The sequence below is a fragment of the Sus scrofa genome, chromosome 12 (genome assembly GCF_054392235.1).
Source record: "Sus scrofa isolate SSC_HxYL_T2T_F1_AM1 chromosome 12, Sscrofa_HxYL_maternal_Yorkshire_Landrace_v2.0, whole genome shotgun sequence".
In the NCBI taxonomy this organism is placed as follows: domain Eukaryota; kingdom Metazoa; phylum Chordata; class Mammalia; order Artiodactyla; family Suidae; genus Sus; species Sus scrofa.
This window is the reverse complement of record NC_139394.1, coordinates 13823727-13834686: the sequence shown is the minus strand read 5'-3', so window position 1 is coordinate 13834686 and position 10960 is coordinate 13823727. Positions and strand designations below refer to the sequence as shown.

General features: G+C 40.9%; 1 protein-coding gene and 1 long non-coding RNA gene across 4 annotated transcripts in view; both read right to left on the bottom strand.

The window, feature by feature from the left end:
- Positions 1–10960, bottom strand: part of PITPNC1 (phosphatidylinositol transfer protein cytoplasmic 1) — a 278582-nt gene that overhangs the window by 241467 nt on the left and 26155 nt on the right.
- Positions 306–8697, bottom strand: LOC146398053 (uncharacterized). The gene is made up of 2 exons (XR_014820979.1): positions 1092–8697; positions 306–736 (listed from the first exon to the last, which is right to left on the bottom strand). It is a non-coding gene; the product is annotated as an uncharacterized LOC146398053 (long non-coding RNA).

Genomic DNA, 10960 nt, shown 5'->3' with positions numbered 1-10960 from the left:
ACTGCAGTTGGATTCTTAACCCACTACACCACAGCGGGAGCTCTGGTGCATGTATCTTTTTGAATTACAGTTTTGTCTGGGTATATGCTCAGGAGTGGGATTGCTGGATCATCTTCGGCCCACTTTTAAGGATGAAGCTCAGACGGTTGAAGTGACTGGTCTGAGGACAGATTTGGGATTCAAATTCGGTCTGTCTCCAAAACCCTATTTCGTTTTGTTTCTCCTCCAACTCTAAGCAACAGTAGTCATACAAGGGCAAAGGTATATGACCTCCTCTCTTCCTAGGACAGGCCTGGGGCATGCTATTTTGTTTTTCTCTCTGAGTCTCCTTTTAGTCTTTTGAAGCTTATGTTGGCATAGCCTTTCCTCAGATGATTTGGTTTAAGCCTTCTTCGTTACAGCCACGAGTGAGTCATACTTCCTGCAAGTTATACCAGCTCACCTTGCTGGGTTCCAAGGGCTCATCTCTCACCCTCTGAATCTTAACTTCAGCTCAAGGTCATTTCCTGTTGGCCTCATGTATCGCTTGCTTGAGGAATGTGCCTCTTCATGTTATTTCTGGAAGGTCTCACACTGCCTTGGCCCCACGAAACAAGGAGCCCCATCAAGGAAGGTTTGCTGGCTCACTCACCTATATTCCCAGAACTTGATAAATATTTACTAGACCATTGGATACCGTATCTTTGACACATTTCAAGGAGTGAGGAAACTAAGGCACAAGATTAAGATAACTTCCCTAGGAGTTCCCGTCGTGGCGCAGTGGTTAACGAATCTGACTAGGAACCATGAGGTTGCGGGTTCGGTCCCTGCCCCTGCTCAGTGGGTTAACGATCCGGCGTTGCCGTGGGCTGTGGTGTAGGTTGCAGACGCGGCTCGGATCCCGCGTTGCTGTGGCTCTGGCGTAGGCCGGTGGCAACAGCTCCGATTCAACCCCTAGCCTGGGAACCTCCATATGCCGCGGGAGTGGCCCAAGAAATAACAACAACAAAAGACAAATAAATAAATAAATAAATAAATAAATAAATAAAAGAACTTTAAGTAAAGAACAAACAAAAACCCCTAAAAAAAAAAAAAAAAAAAAAAAAGATAACTTCCCTAAGGAGTTCCCTTGTGCTGCAGAAGCCTAAGGATCTGGCATTGTCACTGTAGCAGCTGGGGTCACTGCTGTGGCACGGGTTTGATTCCAGGCCAGAGAACTTCTACATGCTGCAGGGGCAGCCAAAAACAAACAAACAAACAAACAAACAACAAGATAACTTCCCTAAGACCACAAAAAGAGTGGGGCTTCACACAAAGTGACCTAAGAACAGCCATAACCTGGACAAAGTGTCACCTAGTAATGCAACCTGGCTTTTTTCCGATATCACACTATAAAAAGGGGTTTGGAACAACATAGATGGGTTTCAAAAGTTACCATACTTTTCTCAATTCTTTGGCATCAAGATAAAAGACATTCATCCTATACAGAGGCTGTATGTGTGAATAAATCCAACACAGCCTGAAAAACTCACAGTTCTTTTTCCACCTGCCAAGCTCTCACAAGCCCCATAAAGAAGAAAGCCTACGCTCAGCTTCCTGGAGGGGAAGAAGTCAGGGATGAGTTTGCAGAGGTCTTCCAAATTGCCTTCTTCCCCTCTGCACCCAGAAGGACCCTAAAAGAGCCCCCCAAAGGGGCTGGAGCTGAAGACCTTCTAGATAACATCATGGATAATTAATTATTCATGGATGGTGAGATTCTTAGTAGCTTCATTATGAATTAGGACCCATATTAGGCATTTCTGATTTTCCTTCCACCTACATACAGACTAAGTAAGTAGAGGGCTATTGATTTGATCGGAAGAAAACACTGGAAAATAAGTCTGAGTATCAAGGCATTAAGTGCTCCTGTGAGGAGAAAAATATATTAAATGTCAGGAAGTGCAACAGAAATAAAAACACAGATAGAAAATGGAACGGATTCATGTCATGTGCCCCCAAGAATTTAGAAATTTGGCTGCACCTCTAGATTTCTGCTCCACTGCTTCTGGCTGAGTACAGAAGCATGCCAACCAGCCGTGACTCGGTAAGTCCTGAGAATCTTCCTTTGAAGATTTTCAAATTGTATTTAATACAAAGCGTGTCTCAAAAAAGACTCAGTAATCATTGATCAATAAAATATATTCCCTTCCATGGAATGCCTTTTTATAGCTCCACTCTGAAAAGCACTGGAGACCTGCCACCCCCTTGGGGATCAAAGACAGACTAATATTAGTCAGGCCCACAGAGCACAAAGGAAAATGTCTCTGATAACTTTGTGCTTTATGTACAGCCAGAAGTGGATCATTCTGGAAAAAAATGAGTTCATTTACTCTGTAATTCAGAAGAAAGAGGGTCTTCCCTTTCTCAGAATTTTCCTGATCCCAAATTATTTATTTATTTATTTATTTTTGCTTTTTAAGGCATCGCCCACGGCATATGCAAGTCCCCAGGGTAGGGGTCAAATCAGAGCTACAGCTGCCAGCCTACACCACAGCCACAGCAATGCTGGATCGGAGCCACATCTTCGACCTACACCACAGCTCATAGCAACACTGGATCCTCGACCCACTGAACAAGGCCAGGGATCAAACCCGCATCCTCATGGATACTAGCGGGATTCGTTTCCACTGAGCCACGATGGGAACTCCCCGATCCCTTATTAAAGTCAATTGGAAAGTATCCCAAGTAAGAGTGAAAGACTGACTAGCTCTTAGATTTAATGTAGGTACTGAATTCACAAAAACTTGAGACAAAGACACAGAGAAGGATCCATGAGTTTGGCACAGCAACTTGAGATGATGTTTGCTGGATAGAAACCTGTCTTCATAGGAAATACACCTTAGCTAGGCTCTACCCAAGAATTAGGAAACTTTAGAATCTGTGCCAATGAAACGAAGCTGACTGAACAATGTGGAAAGTTTCTACTTCACTGCATGTACCTATTTTCCCCTTCATCCCTCCTTTTGCCATCTTTTTCCTGCCCCATTTTTTCTCTCCTTTTCTCCTTCTCCCCCTAAGCCAGCTTTTACTTGTGGTAATGAGCCACAGCCTCTGCTTAATTTCACTGAATTCTCCATCCAACGTTAATCTAGGCAAAGAGGGTACTCCCCTCTGCCCTTTGCAAAATCAGCTGGCATAGAAAGAGCTAGTGACTTTGTAATCCCAAGCTAAACTCAAGTAGCACCAAGTTTTCACAGGTCGACAGATCTCTGCACACAACCCAAGGCATCAGTAAGGTCTGCTTTCTCCGGTCAAGGGTGTTCTTTTTCATCGCGACTGCTTTAATAAGCAGAATTCATAAAAGGACGGCCATCCTTGGCTACCGATGTCTTTCTTTTTTGTTTCCTCCCGGGCAGTAAGACTGTTTCACGGAACATGGAGAAATCTCCCTCCAATCCATAGAGGGAAAAATGTGATACTCTTGTGATAGGCAGTTTTTTCATGAAACACTGAAATTCCATTTCCCTGCGTTATAATTTTTAGGTCATTACATACTAAGCAAAGTTAGAATATTCCATTTAAATGTAAAATGATCTTCTCCCAGGATTGGCAGAGCAGCGCTGCCATAAACAAACCATTTGAGCAAGTTAGAAATTTAGTCTCTAATAAAAATAGGTATGGGAGGGTTTATAATAGTCTGCAAGGCAATAAGCAGATCTTAATCTACTACCCAGCCATCTCCTGATAAATGAAGCTATGTGTCGAGGGACCATAAGACCCAAATCAACTGTCAGTGAGATTTATGACATGAACTTCTCAAAGGAAGGATATCCCAGTACATTGCCTCATTCCATTGACTAAGCAGTCAGAGCCCCCACGTCTGCAGGAAACCAAAGGGACCTTTTCCATGGTACCATCTGCAACCTCGGCAGGTCAGCTGATGAGAAGTTATCTAAAAATGTGCAAATAAATATGACCCACAGCAGAGGACATCCAGAACTTTATAGAAAATAGAAGAGATTGGAGTTCCCATCATGGCTCAGTGGTTAGGGAACCCGACTGGCATCCATGAGGATGTGGGTTCAATCCCTGGCCTCACTCAGTGGATTAAGAATCCGGCATTGCCGTGAGCTGTGGTGTAGGTCACAGGCATGGCTCAGATCCTGAACTGCCGTGGCTGTGGTGTAGGCCAGCAGCTGAAGGTCTGATTCAACCCCTCGCCTAGGAATCTCCATATGCCGCAGGTTTGCCCCGCCCCCCCAAAAAGACAAAAAGACCAAAAAAATAGAAGAGAGTCAATCCAGGCCTCTCAATACTCTAGGTTTGTGGAGCAATTAGAGGACCAGGAAGGCTGGCAACCAAGAGATTCTATGTAGAGCAAGTTAATTCTGCCTCTGCTTTCCTTGCTGATACCACTTTAGGCTCAGGAGCCAGGAGGTCCTCGATGCTGACTGTTTCCACTTATGGGCAAATCAGATCACTTTTATAAATCCTTTTTGAATGATGGCGTAGATGTTAAGTTAAATAAAAGAGTGTGATACAGCAAAAACTGAACTTCTTAAATATGGCAGGACCCTACCCAAGTACATCAGCATCCCTGTACCCTGAGCATCCCACCAAGAAGCTGGGGGCCAAAGAATCTAGGCAGAAATACACTGCATCTGTACCAGCTCCCAATAACCATCCCATTTTCCCTAGGTTTATGTATCCTTAGCATAATACAGGATCTTAACCTTAATCTTATAGTGAGTGAGATTATACAAAACTTCAGACACAACTTGGAATAGATGTACAAGGAGATCCTGCTGAGTAGCATTGAGAACTATGTCTAGATACTCATATTGCAACAGGACAAAGGGTGGGGGGAAAATGTATACATGTAAGGATAACTTGATCCCCTTGCTGTACAGTGGGGAAAAAAAACAAATTGAAAAAAACAAATTCCACTGTAGATAAAATAGCAATACATAAAGATGTGATACACACACACACACACACACACACACACACACACACACACAAATGGAATACTACTCTGCCATAAAAAAGAATGCAGTAATGGCATTTGCAGCAACATAGATGGACTTAGAGATTATCATACTAAGTGACGTAAGTCAGATAGAGAAAGACACATATCATATAGGATATCACTTATGTGTGGAGTCTAAAAAAAATGATACAAATGAACTTAGTTAGAAAACAGATGCACAGACATAGAAAACAAACTTACGGTTACCAAAGGGGAAGGGGGTGGGGGAGGGATAAATTAGGAGTTTGGGACCATTAGATACAAAATACCATATAAAAAGAGATAAACAACAAGGTCCTACGGTTTAGCACAGGGAACTACATTCCATATCTTGTAAAAAATTATAATGAAAAAGAATCTGAAAAGAATATATAAATATACACACACATACACACTCTGAATCACTTTGCTGTATGCCAGATACTAACACAACATTTTGTAGATTGACTATACTTCAATTTTTTAAAAAGCAAGCGATATATTTGCATGATGAAAAGGGGTGCACATTTAAGTTTAAAAAAAGGACAAAGCGTTCTTTGGAAACTTAAGTGAGTTTTTCAGAGTTGGCACCTGTATTCTTAGGAGTCCACACATCACCATGCTATTTTCCATATTAAACATACACACCCTGACGCTGGTGTGCCAGTGAAAGCAAAGAATGGCAGTACATTTTTACGCATGTGATAAATACGAAAAATTCAGGTTTGTTTCTCAGGCAAGCATGATTTTTAGAACTTAACGTTTTCATCCCCAAAGACGTGACTATTGCATTTATCCTAAGTCGGGATTTTTATCATTTTCAACCAAAGTCCTTTGCAAATCATTCAGAAGAAAGAAGAGTACAACATGATCTTCAGAAAATGTTATAAATCTTCAGAGAGAATAAAGTTAGAATGAGTTTCTGGGTTCGAAAAGATGTAACATTTTAGATTTCATTTATTAAGGGCATTGTGAGGCCATTATGTAACCATGTCCGTGGAATTGTAACTGCCAACATTTCATTAGCTCTGATTTTCGAGAGAACCATGGCAATAAAAAGAAGAGATATTAAAAGTTAACTACATAGAACATTTGGGGACCCGTAATTAGTTTGATTTGGCCAAAGCATAGGATACAAGGAAGGAGTAGAGGATGAGGTTGGAAGAAGTCTGCCCTGGAGGACTTTAAATGTCACACAAAAAGGCTTAGCCTTACTGTAAAAGAGGGTGCGCTGACCCTAGGGGTTGGGAGAAGAATGTGACATGGGTCTTTTTTATTAGGAAGCTTACAATCTAATAGAAGTGACACCCAGAGAGGCTCTTGAGCTAGAGAAAGGCAGGAGAGAAATGAATTATGACTGGGGAGATGGGAAACCATCCCTGAGAGGGTGGCATCTCATCTGGCCCTTGAGGGGTAGGATTTTGACAAGAGCAGACAACAACAAAAGAGCATAATAGCAAAGAGGATATGCAAAGACGTGGAGGCAGAAACACACAGCGTATCCTTGGAAAATGATGAGAATTTCAATTCAGCTGTCTGAGATGCATGGGAAGCACCCTTCAGAAAGAGCTTCTACTTTTACTACTGCCCAGCACACCTCATGATCTGTCATGATTCCTATCTGCCTGTGCTTATTTTCTCTTGTTTGTTGTCTGTCTCTAACTCTAGACAAACTTAAAGACACACTTAAAGAGCAAGATAGCAAATATTTTAAGCTTTGCAGCCCATGCAGACTCTGTCACAACTACTCTTACCCTGCTACTGTAGCACAAAAGCAGCCACGGATGGAGAGTATGCTAGTGCATGAGCGTGACTGTGTTCCAATAAAACTTTATTGACAAAAAGAGGTGTCAGGCTGGAAGTGGACCATGGAGTGTTGTTTGTCTATCCCTGCCCTCAACTGCATGGTGACTGACTAGGACTGGGCCTGGGGCTGTCTATACATAGCACCCAAAAGTACCTTATGTGGCAGGCACTGAATGTTTGTTGAATGGCTAAATAAGACAATGGATAGCACTACAGAGTTGGGTTCAGAGTCCATTTTATAAGGAAATCTCTTAGCAAGTTTTTTTCTCTCTTTCTTTTTTTTCCTTTTAGGGCCACACCTGTGGCATACGGACATTTCCAGGCTAGGGGTCGAATCAGAGCTACAGCTGCCAGCCACAGCCACAGCCACAGCAATTCGGGATCCGAGCCTCATCTACAACCTATACCTAAGCTCGTGGCAATGCCAGATCCTTAACCCACTGAGCAAAGCCAGGGATTGAACCAATATCCTCATGAATACTACTCAGGTTTGTTACCACTCAGCCACAACTGGAATTCTGTCAAGGGTTTTCTAAAGTTAGGTTTACTGAGATATAATTAATACAATAAAATTCACTCTTTTTATGTGCACAGTTCAATGTATTTGGATATCCAGTTATTTAAACTAGAACACCTAGAGAACATTTCCTTCTCCCCCAAAAGTTCCCTTGTACCCCTGGCCGTATCTCTCCACCCTCATCAGTAAAATGAGGGGATTAGACAAGATGAATTCTTGGGTTCTTTCTATGACTTTGTATCTCTAGGATTGGACTCCAGCCAGATTTTTAATGTTCTCCCGATATTTATCATAAAAATTGGATGCCGCAAGGTAGAAACATATTGGACAGTGGTCACTTTGCTTATGACCCTTTTAAATCCTGAAAAGAAAAATAGTATTTCCCCAATGGAAGAAAAAAACACCCACATAAACAGCTGAGCCAATTCGGGGGGCGGGGGGATTAAGATGGCGGAATAGAAGGACTGGAGCTCAACTTCTCTCATAAAAACAACAAAATTACAACCAAATGCTGAGCAACCTTCAACTAAATGGACTGGAAACTTTCAAAAAGATATCCTACTCCAGAAGACAAAGAGGAGGCCACATCAAGAGATAAGCAAAAAGCTTTATGGAGGTGGAGAAACTGGGGTTCAGGTCACATTTGGCCAAGTGGTGGTAGAAGGATTTCACCACGGATAATTCCCAAGCTCAAGTCTTATCCCCAGTGAGCATGACAAAGTTTATCACAAGAATGCTAAGAGCTGAGCAAGAGCCCTGACTAGGACCCTGGGAAACCTCTAAGGAGCTTTCTCCTATTCAGACCCTCAGGAAGCAGCAGCTTCAGAACTGTTGGGTCTGAGGTACAAAGCCTCAGCAAATCTGTGTATGAAGCTTCTGTGCTTCAGATGAAATTCATAAAGGAATCTCATATTGACAAACCATTCACAGAAGGCTAAGAATTTTGGTTTTAAGTTAATAATTCTTATCACACAAACAAGACATCTCCTTTACAGCAAAATTAAAATGCAAAGAAAATATTTTGTTCTTTTTTTTAATGGCTGAGTAGTATTCCATTGTGTATGTATGCCACATCTTGATCCAATCATCTGTCGATGGACATTCAGGTTGTTTCCATGTCTTGACTATTGTGAATAGTGCTGCCTTACTGTACAGCAGAAAATTGACAGAACACTGTAAACCAGCTATAACGGAAAAAATAGAAATCACTATAAAATTAAAAAATTTAAAAAATTAAAAAAAAAAACAGTTGAGCCAATTCAGGGAATTTCTAGAGAAAATATAGGCTTTTCTGGTGCCTTGACTGAGAAGAAACAGCAAAGACATTTAATTCATCCAAATCTAGGACACACTAGGATAAATGTCTTATGAATATTAGATTTTGGTTTTGAATTCAGAAAAAAGCCCCTGAGCTTCATGATAATGGTTATACGAATCCCTGAAGGTATGATTAAAGGATCTATATTTATTTAGGTCAGATAAAACACAAAAAATCAGGAATGAAATTATACCGAAATTCTTCCATGTTATGTGTATAAATAGTTTGTTCCTTTTCATTGCTAAGTAGCATTCCACTGAAAGGATATACCACTATTTGTTGATACATTTCCCTGTTGATGGACATCTGTTGTTTCCAGGTTTTAAGTCTTATGAACACACCAGACGCAGTCTTAATTCTTGTCTTTACTATTTATTAACACTTCTATTCTCTTGCAAAAGCACCTCCATACTTAGCCATGGGTTGATAACTGGTGAGGCTGGGTGACGGTACATGGGGAATTATCACATCATTCTATTTTTGGGTAGCTTTAAGCTTTTTCATAATAATAATAAAGAAATTTAAGCACCTAGTAAAGTGTCTTTTTCTGTCAATACTAAAAATATTCACATAATTCTATAGTTGAATAAATGGGTACAACTTTAGTGTTTTATTTTAAAAAGGTTTAAGTTTGATTCCCAAATGGTCAACTATAATCATGGGGCGTGTTTTCCAAAAATACAAATTCTTTATCCTCGCCTCAGAAGTACTGAATCAGGTCACACTATCAAGTCATTCTTATATACAGGTGGTTTGGAAAACAGAGAATTCTCTCTTTCTGAATTATCTAGCCTCCAATTTTGGTTTGGAAAAAGAGGAACAATAAATTTCATTCCCCCACTGCCATCTCTTTCTATTCCTGCACTTTCCATTTCTCCTCCATCATTCTCAAACTCTCAGATATACTGAAATTACCTCTAGACGCCAGCTAACTGCAGAGGAAAACTGATGGAGAAACAATAGAGAGGAACGAGAAAGAAATCTGCACATGGGAAACAACATGTAAAAAGGGAAAAGAAATTTAAGTAAAAGGAGAAGTACTTGAGGATATGAAAAGTCAGTCTTTATTGTCTTCCAATTTCTTCTCTTTTGAGGTTAGAGTCTCCATAAGGTCACAGGAGATCAGGAGCATAATTACAGGGATGCAAATGAGTAAGGAGTTATTGAGACTTCAGGGTCTGGTTGAGTTGGAGGACGCAGTTAATGCTAGGCATTCTAGGGTTAATGACGGGAGCACCTAATTTTGTGGGTACCTGTTTGGAATTTTGACCCACATGTCCTCTTCTCCCCTGGATAAACCACCTGATCCTCACATACACATTAAACTTGTCCAGGCCAAGTCCTGTGCTAGGTTTGGAAACATTTAATAGTCGGGAAGTAGCACTTTAAAAAATTTTTTTTACTGTGTAAAAATACATAGTTGTTTTTTTATTATATAAAAAGTATAGTCGATTTACAATGTTGTGCCAATTTCTGCTGTACAGCCAAGTGACTCAGCCATATATATACATATATATATACACACACACACACATATATATATATATATATATATACACATTCTTTTTTTATATTCTTGGTCTATCCCAGGATAGAGTTCCCTGTGCTCTACAGCAGAACTCTGTTGTTTATCTTTTCTAAATGTAATAGTTTGCATCGAGTAGGAGTGGAAGTAATGAGTACTTACTGAGTATCTACCTCGGGCTAGGCAAAGGGTGAGGCACTCCAAAGATGATCTACCAACGAGGCTTCTTATTTTATAAAGACATCTGTGAGTAACGGAAAATTTACTTGACTTGTCTACGATTATAAAGATGGTCCAAAGTTGAAGTGAAGATTAGAAACCAAGACTATAGGACTCCCTAGACCATGGTCTTTCCAGAGGAAACATAGTAAACAGTAAAAGAGCTTGGGCTCTGGAGTCACAGTATCTGGGTTCGAATCCTGGCTCTGCCATTTACTACTTCCGTGACCTTAGGCAAGTCATTAACAGCGTTGCGCCCCTGTTTTCCCACTTCTAACCTGGGGCGCGGTATTACAATCCACCTAGTAGCATTCTTGTGTGGATTAAACAAATTAATATGCATGATTTTCTGGCCCATAGTAAGCACCCCCGAAATGATAACCATTATTACTCTCTGTGGGAGGAATAAAGGTCAAGCCAACCTAGTTCTGACCTTGGGCACACAAGTGCTAATAACTAGTTGTCTCAGTGTGTTTGGGCTGCTGTAACAGAATACCATGGGCTGCATGGCTTACAAGCAGAAATTTATTTCTCACAGTTCTGGATGCTAGTTCAAGATCAAGGCACTGGCAGATTCAGCGTCTGGTGAGGGCCCACTTCCTGGTTCCT